Below are 12,864 nucleotides of genomic sequence, written 5' to 3'. Positions count from 1 at the left end.
GTTTGATACAATTTTACCCACAGTAGAACTTATTTCAAAACTGGAGTCAATCCTCTCAAATCCTGCTGCTGCTTTATCAACTAAGTTTATGTAATATTCTAAATTCTTTGTTGCCATTTCAACAATCTTCACAGCATCTTCACCAGGAGTAGATTCCATTTCAAGAAGCTATTTTCTCTGCTCATCCATAAGAAGCAACTCCTCATTGGCTCAAGTTTTAGCATGAGATTGCAGCAATTCAGTCACATCTTTGGGCTCCCTTTCTAATTCTAGTTCTCTTGCTATATCCACCCTATTTACAGTTACTTCCTCCACTGAAGTCTTGAACCCCTCAAAGTTATCCATGAGGGTTGGAATCAACTTATTCCAAACTTCTGTTAATGTTGGTATTTTGACCTCTTCCCATGAATATTGAATGTTCTTAATAGCATCTAGAATGGTGAATCATTTCCAGAAAGTTGTCAATTGACTTTGCCCAGATCCATCATAGGAATCACTATCTATGGCAGCTATAGTTTTAGAAAATGTATTTCTTAAATAATAAGACTTGAATATCAAAATGACTCCTTGATCTTTGGGCTGCAGAACAGACGATGTGTCAGCAGGCATGAAAACAGCATTAATCTCATTGTACATCTCCATCAGAGCTCTTGGGTGACCAGGTGCATTGTCAATGAGCAGTAATGTTTTTAAAGGAATCTTTTTTTTCTGAGCCAAAAGGTCTCAACAGTGGGCTTAAAATATTCAGGAAACCATGTTGTAAAAAGATGTGGGGCTTCCCTGGTGGTGCAGTGGTTGAGAGTCCGCCTGCCGATGCAGGGGACACGGATTCGTGCCCCTGTCCGGGAAGATCCCACATGCCGCGGAGCGGCTGGGCCCATGAGCCATGGCCGCTGAGCCTGCGCGTCCGGAGCCTGTGCTCCGCAACGGGAGAGGCCACAACAGTGAGAGGTCCACGTACCGCAAAAAAAAAAAAAAAAAAGATGTGCTGCCATCCAGGTTTTGTTGTTCCATTTATAGTGCACAGGCAGAGTAGATTTAGCATAATTCTTAAGGGTCCTAGAATTTTTAGAATGGGAAATGCACGTTGGCTTCAACTTAGTCAACAGCTGGATTAGCCCCTAACAAGAAAGTCAGCCTGACCTTTGAAATTTTGAAGCCAGGAGTTGACTTGTCTCTAGCTATGAAGGCCCTAGATGGCATCTTCTTCCAATAGAAGGCTGTTTTGTCTACACTGAAAAGCTGTTGTTTAGTGTGGCCACCTTCATTGATTATCTTAGCTAGATCTCCTGGATAACTTGCTGCAGCTTCTACATCAGCCCTTGCTGCTTTACCTTGCACTTTTATTTTATGGAGAGAACTTCTTTCCTTAAACCTCATAAACCAACCTCTGCTGGTTTCAAACTTTCCTCCTGCAGCTTCCTCACTGCTCCCAGCCTTCATAGAATTAAAGAGAGTTAGGGCCTTTTTCTGGATTGGGGAATGCTGTGGCTAGTTTGATCTTCTATCCAGACCACTCAAACTTTCTCCATATGAGCAGTAAGGCTGTTTCACTTTCTGATCATTGATGTATTCACTGGAGTAGCACTTTTAATTTCCTTCAAGAACTTCTCCTTCGCATTAACAACTCGGCTAACTGTTTGGTGCAAGAAGGCTTGCTTTTGGCCTGTCTCAGCCTTCACCTTGCCTTCCTCACTAAGCTTAACCGTTTCTAGCTCCTGATTTAAAGCAAGAGACATGCAACTTTTCCTTTCACTTAGAGGCATTGTAAGGTTATTAATTGGCTTTTCCATTACTGTTGTGTCTCAGGGAATAGTGAGGCCCAAGGAGCAGGAGAGACTTGGGAGAACAGCTGGTTGGTGGAGCAGTCATAAATTTGCCATTTTATATGGGCATGGTTCACGGCACCCCAAAACAATTACAATTGTAATGTCAAAGATCACCCATCACAGATCACCTTAACAAATATACTAATAATGAAAAAGTTTGAAATATTGTAAGAATTATCCAAATGTGACACAGAGACAAGGAGTGAGCAAATATTGTTGGAAAAATTATACCAATAGACTTGCTGGACACAGGATTGTCACAACCTTCCATTTGTAAAAAATGCAATATCTGCAAAACACAATAAAGTAAAGTGCAATAAAACAAGGTATCCCTATATTACTATTTTATTATTTATTACAACAAAAAATAATGTTTGTTCCAAACAATTGAAAAAAAGAGTTTTATATTAAGGAACACACACATATATATGTCTGTGTGTGTGTGTGTGTGTGTGTGTGTGTGTATATATATATATGTGTGTGTGTTTATTATATATATTATATACATATTTATATATCATATTGGTCATCTTAATAAAGGGCAAATAAGCATTAATTTGTTTACTGATTATGATGGGAATTCTAAAAAATGGGGAAAATACAATATATCAGTCAGTCAGGGTTCAAACAGGAGACAAAACCCATGTAATAATTTGACCAGGAAAAGTTCAATACAAAGAATTATTAACTATAACATGGGATTACCGACTAAGGGGTAAAGAAGTTTCCAAAGACTTTAGGAATAGCAGAGTAGGAAGCAGCCGCTAGCTCTAGAGCTGAGGAAGATACCCAAGGAAGGAACAGACTTGGAAGATTTCCCAGAACAGAGATCCAGACCTGGTTCACAATGGTGCTGCTTTGGTCCACTGGATGGTGGAGAATTTCCCCAAAGTGTGCACCTCTGCAGGGCTAGGGGAAGCAGCCCACAGTACTATGTCATGTCCTGGTAGTGAGTATCACTGGGTGTCCCCTGGCTGCCTCCCACTAGAGAAGCAAAGACTCCATACCAGAACCAGGATAAACAGCCCCTTTCTAGTCCAGTGTCTCTCCAGCACCCTCTACTGATACATCACACCATTGTGTTGCTGACAAAGAAATGGCATTCCAGTGTCACAAGCAGGGCAATAAACGGAATAAGCTAATAACTAGCACATACAACAAAATAGAAGAAATAGAAGAAAATAAATTAAGATCACCAATAATTCCAACAACCAAAATAAATCTTCTCCTTATATTTCAATAAATATTCTCCCAAAACTTTTATTTATTTGGAAGGGGGAGTGTAATTTCATATATATATATATATATGTATATTTTTTTTTTTTTTTACATAACTACGATTGTATAAAACATACAACTTACAAGCAAAAGCTAAGAGAATTCAAAACCACTAAACCAGCTTTACAACAAATGCTAAAGGAACTTCTCTAAGCAGGAAACACAAGAGAAGGAAAAGACTTACAATAACAAACCCAAAACAATTAAGAAAATGGTAATAGGAACATACATATCAATAAGTACCTTAAATGTAAATAGGTTAAATGCTCCAACCAAAAGACATAGCCTGGATGAATGGATACAAAAAGAAGAACAGTACACATGCTGTCTATAAGAGACCCACTTCAGACCTATGGACACATATAAACTGAAAGTGAGGGGATGGAAAAAGATATTCCCTGCAAATGGAAATCAAAAGAAAGTTGGAGTATCAATTCTCATATCAGATAAAATAGACTTTAAAATAAAGACTATTACAAGAGACAAAGAAGGACACTACCTAATGATCAAGGGGTCAATCCAAGAAGAAGATATAACAATTGTAAATATTTATGCATCCAACATAGGAACACATCAATACATAAGGCAAATGCTAACAGCCATAAAAGGGGAAATCGACAGTAACACAATCATAGTAGGGGACTATAACACTCCACTTTCACCAATGGACAGATCATCCAAAATGAAAATAAATAAGCAAACACAAGCTTTAAATGATACATTAAAAAAGATGGACTTAAATTATATTTATAGGACATTCCATCCAAAAACAGCAGATTACACATTCTTCTCAAGTGTTCATGGAACTTTCTCCAGGATAGAACATATCTTGGGTCACAACTCAAGCCTTGAAATATTTAAGAAAATTGAAATTGTATCAAGTATCTTTTCTGATAACAACACTAGGAGACTAGATATCAATTACAGGAAAAAAATCTGTAAAACATACAAACACATGGAGGTTAAACAATACACTACTAAATAACAAAGAGATCACTGAAGAAATAAAAGAGGAAATCAAAAAATACCTAGAAGCAAATGACAATAGAGACACGACGACCCAAAACCTATGGGATACAGCAAAATTAGCTCTGTTTATAGCAATACAATCCTACCTCAGGAAACAAGAAACATCTCAAATAAACAACTTAACCTTACATGTAAAGCAATTAGAGAAAGAAAAACAAAAAAACCCCAAAGTTAGCAAAAGGAAAGAAATCATAAAGATCATATCAGAAATAAATGAAAAAGAAATGAAGGAAATGATAGTAAAGATCATTAGAACTAAAAGCTCGTTCTTTGACAAGATAAACAAAATTGATAAACCATTAGCCAGACTCATCAAGAAAAAAAAGGGAGAAGACTCAAATCACTAGAATTAGAAATGAAAAATGAGAAATAACTGAAATTGGAGAAATACAAAGTCTAATGAGAGATTACTACAAACAACTATATGCCAATAAAATGGACAACCTGGAAGAAATGGACAAATTCTTAGAAAAGCACAACCTTCTGAGACTGAACCAGGAAGAAATAGAAAATATAAACAGACCAGTCACAAGCACTGAAATTGAGACTGTGATTAAAAATCTTCCAACAAACAAAAGCCCAGGACCAGATGGATTCACAGGCGAATTCTACCAAACATTTAGAGAAGAGCTAACACCTATCCTTCTCAAACTCCTCCAAAATATAGCAGAAGGGGGAACACTCCCAAACTCATTCTACGAGGCCACCATCACCCTGATACCAAAACCAGACAAAGATGCCACAAAAAAGAAAACTACAGGCCAACGACACTGATGAACATAGATGCAAAAATCCTCAACAAAATACTAGCAGACAGAATCCAAAAGCACATTAAAAGGATCATACACCGTGGTCAAGTGGGGTTTATCCCAGTAACATAAGGATTCTTCAATATACACAAATCAATCAATGTGACACACCATATTAACAAACTGAAGGAGAAAAACCACATGATTATCTCAATAGATGCAGAAAAAGCTTTTGATAAAATTCAACACCCATTTATGATAAAAACTCTCCAGAAAGTGGGCATAGAGGGGGCTTACCTCAACATAATAAAGGCCGTATATGACAAACCCTCAGCAAACATCATTCTCAATGGTGAAAAACTGAAACCATTTCCATGGAGATCAGGAAGAAGACAAGATTGCCCACTCTCACCAGTATTATTCAGCATAGTTTTGGAAGTTTTAGCCACAGCAATCAAAGAATAAAAAGAAATAAAAGGAATCCAAATTGGAAAAGAAGTAAAACTTTCACTGTTTGCAGATGACATGAAACTATACATAGAGAATCCTAAAGATGCTACCAGAAAACCACTAGAGCTAATCAATGAATTTGGTAAAGTATCAGGATATAAAATTAATGCACAGAAATCTCTTGCATTCCTATACAGTAATGATGAAAAATCTGAAAGAGAAATTAAGGAAACACTCCCATTTACCACTGTAACAAAAAGAATAAAATACCTAGGTATACACCTACCTAAGGAGACAAATGACCTGTATGCAGAAAACTATAAGACACTGATGAAAGAAATTAAAGATGATGCAAACAGATGGAGAGATATACCATGTTCTTGGATTGGAAGAATCAACATTGTGAAAATGACTATACTTCTCAAAGCAATCTACAGATTCAATGCAATCCCTATCAAAGTACCAATGGTATTTTTCCCAGAACTAGAACAAAAAGTTTCACAATTTGTATGAAAACACAAAAGACCCCAAATAACCAAAACAATCTTAAGAAAGAAAAATGGAGAAGGAGGAATCAGTCTCCCTGACTTCAGACTATACTACAAAGCTACAGCAATCAAGACAGTATGATACTGTCACAAAAACAGAAATATAGATCAATGGAACAGGATAGAAAGCCCAGAGATAAACCCACACACATATGGTCACCTTATCTTTGATAAAGGAGGCAAGAATATATAATGGAGAAAAGACAGCTCCTTCAATAAGTGGTGCTGGGAAAACTGGACAGCTACACGTGAAAGAATGAAGTTAGAACACTCCCTAACACCATACACAAAAATAAACTCAAAATGGATTAAAGACCTAAATGTAAGTCCAGGCACTATAAAACTCTTAGAGGAAAACATAGGCAGAACACTCTATGACATAAATCACAGCAAGATCCTTTGTGACCCACCTCCTAGAGAAATGGAAATAAAAACAAAAATAAACAAATGGGACCTAATGAAACTTAAAAGCTTTTGCACAGCAAAGGAAACCATAAACAAGATGAAAAGACAACCCTCAGAATGGGAGAAAATATTTGCAAATGAAGCAACTGACAAAGGATTAAGCTCCAAAGTATACAAGCAGCTCATGTAGCTCAATAACAAAAAAACAAACAACCCAATCCAGAAATGGGCAGAAGACCTAAATAGACATCTCTCCAAAGCAGATGTACAGAATGCCAACAAACACATGAAAGGATGCTCAACATCACTAATCATTAGAGAAATGCAAATCAAAACTGCAATGAGGTATCACCTCACACCAGTCAGAATGGCCATCATCAAAAAATCTACAAACAATAAATGCTGGAGAGAGTGTGGAAAAAAGGGAACCCTCTTGCACTGTTGGTGAGAATGTAAATTGATACAGCCACTATGGAGAACAGTGTGGAGGTTCCTTAAAAAACTAAAAATAGAACTACCATATGACCCAGCAATCCCACTGCTGGGCATATACCCTGAGAAAGCCAAAATTCAAAGTCATGTACCATAATGTTCACTGAAGATCTATTTACAATAGCCAGGACATGGAAGCAACCTAAGTGTCCATCGACAGATGAATGGATAAAGAAGATGTGGCACATATATACAATGGAATATTACTCAGCCATAAAATGAAATGAATTGAGTTATTTGTAGTGAGGTGGATGGACCTAGAGACTGTCATACAGAGTGAAGTAAGTCAGAAAGAGAAAAACAATACCATATGCTAACACATATATATGGTATCTAAAAAAAGAAAAAAAATCGTTCTGAAGAACTTAGGAGCAGGACAGGAATAAAGATGCAGACATAGAGAATGGACTTGAGGACATGGGGAGAGGGAAGGGTAAGCTGGGATGAAGTGAGAGAGTGGCATGGACATATATACACTACCAAATGTAAAATTGATAGCTAGTGGGAAGCAGCCACATAGCACAGGGAGATCAGCTCAGTGCTTTGTGACCACCTAGGGGGGTGGGATAGGGAGGGTGGGAGTGAGACTCAAGAGGGAGGAGATATGGGAACATATGTATATGTATAGCTGATTCACTTTGTTATACAGCAGAAACTAACACACCGTTGTAAAGCAATTATACTCCAATAAAGATGTTTAAAGAGTAAATAAATAAATAAAAAATAAAATATACAACTTAACCGTATTTTTTTTTATGTAACACCATAAGTAATGTTTTATATCATTGAAAATCCCTTTTAACATCATTTTATTGGGTGCATAATATTCCACAATGGAACACTTATTTAAGTAGCCTTCTAAATCAATGAGAAAAACACAACACACTAATAATAGATATTAAAAAGGGAACAAACACAAACAAAATGACTGTTCACTAAATATGAACTACAATCATGAAACCAGTAAAGATGAGGAAACGTTAAACTTCATGAATAACCAAAGAAAACTATTCCTGTGATAAAAAATACAGTAAAACTGGGCATCCGTTTGTGGTCATGATTTTCTTGCTAGCACCATCTGAGTTACTATCCACATCAGTTTCAGACAATGACAAATTCTTCAACTCCAAAACTGTTTTTCTTTGAGTGAAAATGGCTGTAAGTCATAATTTTTCAGATATGTGTATTTGTGTGAGTACGCCACTGCTAAATCCGAAATAGGCGCCCAGACAGATGGGAGCCATAACACGACCTTCATCTCTCCCGAGGCTGCCTCCAACAAAATGATTTGGCTTTGTTTTGAAATGTCTTCCCCAGAGAAGGAGTCCCCAAAGGAATCTTGTAGACTAAACCTTTGGCTTTTCTTGGCACAATGCCTGCAGTGGCCAGACCCTGGGAAATGTTGAGGATCCCTGCAGGGGAGAGGAGACCCCAGGAAGGGGTCCGGCTCCAGGCCCATGATTCCTAACTTGTTTCTGCTCTGGCCTCTGTGCTGACCATGACCAGTCTTGCTGCCTCTTCCGTGGACAGTGAAGGAGTTATGAGATTCACTTATAGAGGTACCACTCCCCCTTCAAAGCTCACCTACAGTTTGGAAGAGTGGAAAGAATGCTGGATTCAGAGAATACCAGCTCCTTCACTAAATTGCTCTATGGTCGTGGGTAAGTTACATAAGTCCATGAGTACTGAGCTTATCACCTAGTAAGTTGGGTCAGTGCTTGCTCTGTCTATGTTCCTGGATTATTGGGAGAAATACAGATAATTTAGAGGCAATGTGCAAGATGGTTTAGACTCTGAGACAAACCAGACATTTTGGATTCAAATCTTGTTTCCACAGCTGTGCATCCTTGAGGAAGTTTACTTAACCCCTCTGTGCTCAATTTCACCATCTGTAAAATAGAGGTTATTTCTTACAGAATTATTTTGATAATCAAATTACATAATATTTACATGCAAGCACTATAACAAGGCCTGGAACTAGTCCTGTTATAATGAGTACTCCCCGTTTAAAAAGTCCTACTATTCAAGCATTCTTTCCTATACTCTCTTCTTCATCCAATCATGCTCTTCCATGCTCTATTTCCAGCTTTACCAAGCAGCATTTTGTATTTTATATTTTTAATATGTTTGATACCATCTGACACAATAAATGACATTTTCCCAGCAGAACCCTCATCTACCTAAGGTCCGGGACTACATTCTTATCCCTCTCACTCATTCAACAGGTATTTATTGAGCATCTATTAGATCCCAGGTCTTATGCTAGGCCCCTTAAGATATAATTATGACTTACACACAATCCTGGTCACTTAAATCCTAGTGCTCAAGTTCTAACTTAGAAGACAGGCAAGTAAACAAATGATTTCAGGTAATAGAGTCGAGAACGAGGTTCTGTGAGAAATAAAGTGAGATGGGATTAGCTCTTCCTACCAGGATTAAGAAGGCTGTACCAGGTCATCTGAGCAGGGCTCTGAATGTACTTGGCAGGCAAAGGAGAAAGGACACCCTAGAACAAGAGGACAGAGTGTTCAAGGGCAGGGAGGTGTGAGCACACATGACCTACTCAGGAGATGCTTCAGAGCTGACTCTTGCAAAAGTAAAAGGTACATATGGAAGAATGGCTGCAACAAGTCAAATGGGAAAAAAAAACAAAAAACAAACAAACAAACAAAAAACCACAGGGATCAGAAGAGACTTTGAAATCTGGGTGAAGGAGTTTGGACATTTTCTTAGGAATTAGGAGCTTTAAACGCATGACCACCAGGCAGGCCTGATCATTAGAAATCAATGTCTTTAGAGTTTGCATTGAATACGGCACACACACTACCTATTTAGCCACAGACCCCACCATGCCATATTGCCTATGCTGGTCCCCTTCCCACATATCCCAGATAGATTTGAGTTTGCAACCCTGCTTAGTCTTAGTAAGTTGCTAAAGCATCTATTCCAGGTATTGACTTCATCAAATCCCTCCAGAGACCAGGAGGAGAAGGTATTGCACATAACAGGGCAAGAGACTGTATATGGACAGAGCTGCTAAAGAGCTACTGCGATAAAATGAAAAAGACAAGAAATAAGTGCTTGTAAGGCTGTAGAGTAACCCAAACTCTCATATACTACAATTACTGGAAGTATTGATTAGTACAACCATTTTGCAAAACTTTTTGGCAATGTCCATTAAACTGAGCATCTGCAGGCCCTATAACCCAGCAATTCCTTTCCCAGATATATACCCAACATCTACATGTACATGCATGTACCCAAAGTCATGTACAAGACCGTACAGCAGCAACATTCAACATAGCCCAAACTGGAAGCTACTTAAATGGGTAGTACATTGTGGATAAATTACCAAACGTTCACACAATAGATTACTATACAACTAAATGCTCTATGCCTGTGCTCAACAATATGGATAAATCTTATAATACTGAATGAGAGACAAACTCAAAAGGGTACATATTAAATGAGCCTATGTATAAACAGGCAAAACTAAAATTTACTATTAGATACAATGATTACCCTTGGTTGGGGGCAGTGTAGATTTGGAAGAAGGCAACAAGAGGGCTTATGGGATGCTAGTGAATTTCTTTTTCTTCATCTGGGAACTGGTTTCATAGATTTGTTCAGTTTGTAAAAAAACATTGCACTGGAAAAAGTACACTTATGCACACATTTTTTGAATATATTTCAATTAAAAAGTTTTCACAAGTGTAAAAGATAAGTTAGAGGTCACTACAAATAATATTATTGTAGTAGACCAACTAAAAGTTAATAAGATCTTAGGCAGGGGAAAAAACTCTGACAATGACCCATTATTCATACATTCATTCAATTTTTGTTGAGGATCTACTATGCATCCAACACTCTATTAAGTGTCAAGGACACCTAAAGCTACAGTCCATGGAGGAGAAGGATACTAAAAAATCAGCCCCCCAAAACTAAACACTTTCAGTGAGGAAAAAACAATTGATATACAAAACAAGGTGGTGAGGTACAGCATAAGTGGGCAGCAGTGAAGGATTTTTTAGGGGGCTACTTTAGACAGTGTAATTACTGTGTTTCCTCTGTCTCAGGCTGTTAGGATTAAGTTCTTCTGCACAATTGGTGGTGTTAAAACTCATAGGATGCTATTGTATCCCAAACCAGCAGAGTTTGCTTTTTACTGACAGTAAGATAGGATCCCCTTAAAGAAGGTATCACGTGTAACAACGGGGCGTGATCATTACATCATAACCCACAGTGCCCTGCTAGCACAGAACTCTGATGATCCAGGGTTCATAGTGTAGCACTGGGCACTGGGAAATGTATTTTACACAGTTCTCAGTGGACATTCTCAACCACTGCTTGGCCTGTTTTACAGGAGCCTCAGCTGTTTGCCTCCAAAGTGGACGATGGTCCAAGGATTCCCTGACGGTGTATTTAATATACCCTTCTTCTCAACATTTTTTCCTGAAATGTTTTTCCCTCCAACTCCCTGGCAATTCTGAGCATAATTAGTATTGTTTTATTACCAGGGCTTTTTCAATGCACTTCACTTTTGAAAGATTTCTTAAAACTTATATTTATTTTTAATATCTGAATAATTTTAGATTTCACAGTTAGTCCAAACATCCCACTAACTCTCATACGAGTTAGAGAGCTCATTGGGAGAAAAGGTGCACATATTTTGCAAGACAGACCAACTTTAAAACTGAAGGTTTTAGTTTTTAATAATATCCCTGGAGCCTCTAAAAATAAATGTGCTATGTAAATGTAAAATTCTAATCACAATTTTTCATGGCAGAATATGCAGCAAAGACAACGTGAAAATATCTCAGCTTTTCAGGAGTTATTGCCAGATTCGATTTGGTTTCAACAACATTGGTTCTATCAGTCTGTCCCCACACCCCCAAAGCTTATATATTTCAAGGGCCCAGCTTAGATAGTAGTGCTTCTATGAAGAACCTTGGGCAGGAATGCTTTCTGCCAGCCAAACTGTTGTACCTCTTATTTATACCTTTCTCACACATGACTCTATGAGGGCATGTCTATAGCTCCAACCAGCTTGTGAATGTCTCGAAAAAGGGGACCACATCTGAGTTAGCTTTGTATCGATATCTTCCACGACACAGCGTCCTCACCGCCACCATCAACATCATCATCAGGATCATCGTTATCACCGTTGTCACCATCATCATCCCAGGTAATACCTAATGAGCACAAAGCTTCTGCCAAGCAGGAGGTTCACTGCTTTAAAAGCCGTGTCTCATTTAATTCTCGCAAAAGCCCCATGATAAAGGGATCAATACTCCTCATTCTTTACAGATGAGGATATGGGACCATGGAGGACTAAGTAATTTCTTCTAGTTCCTCAGTGCTAGAACTAAAACTCCAGGAGGTCTGGCTCTACACAGGGTCATATCTTCAATGCCCCTTTGCCTCTCACCTAGCATGGTAGAAGTTCAGAAACACGTGTTAAGTAAGGTGGCTCCAGAACATGGCAGTGGCTGTGAACTGGTTCAGACAGAAAAAAATAGAAAGTGAATTCCAGCTTCACAAGTGTTGGGGTGAGTTTAAGAAGAAGGCTGAGGGTCTACATCCCAAGACTACCAGTGACCCCTTTGCAGTGATGTATCCCGGGGGGTCTGTGATGTATACTGGAAGCACCCCAGTTTTCCCAGGATCATGACACCCTCCGACCAAATGGTCACATAACCACTGTCTCCTATAATGTCTATCCAGCTGCTCCTAGGATTCCCCAAGAGGCACATGGTGAGGACAGGTGGGGCTCTCGGGATGGAATGGATACATAGTTCAGCAGTTGGCAGCGGTGTGTTTTTTCCATTCCCTTTATTAACTCCCATTGACTTCCATTATAAAAATGAAAATGCATTCCCACAGGATAAAACACTTGGCCTCGCCACTAGACAAAAATGACCTGTACGAAGCAAACAAATCGTTTCCAATCAGCTGTTTAAAGGAAAAAGGATAATGGATGCCAAGGCCTGAAGGAATAAGGAGGGTCATCTTTGGAAAGGGATGCTGAACTCCATAAAACATGAAGTAGGAGAAAGAATTCCTTTTAGAAAAAATAAAATGGAG

The sequence above is a fragment of the Orcinus orca genome, chromosome 16, assembly GCF_937001465.1.
Source record: "Orcinus orca chromosome 16, mOrcOrc1.1, whole genome shotgun sequence".
Classification (NCBI taxonomy): domain Eukaryota; kingdom Metazoa; phylum Chordata; class Mammalia; order Artiodactyla; family Delphinidae; genus Orcinus; species Orcinus orca.
This window is presented reverse-complemented; position numbering follows the sequence as displayed.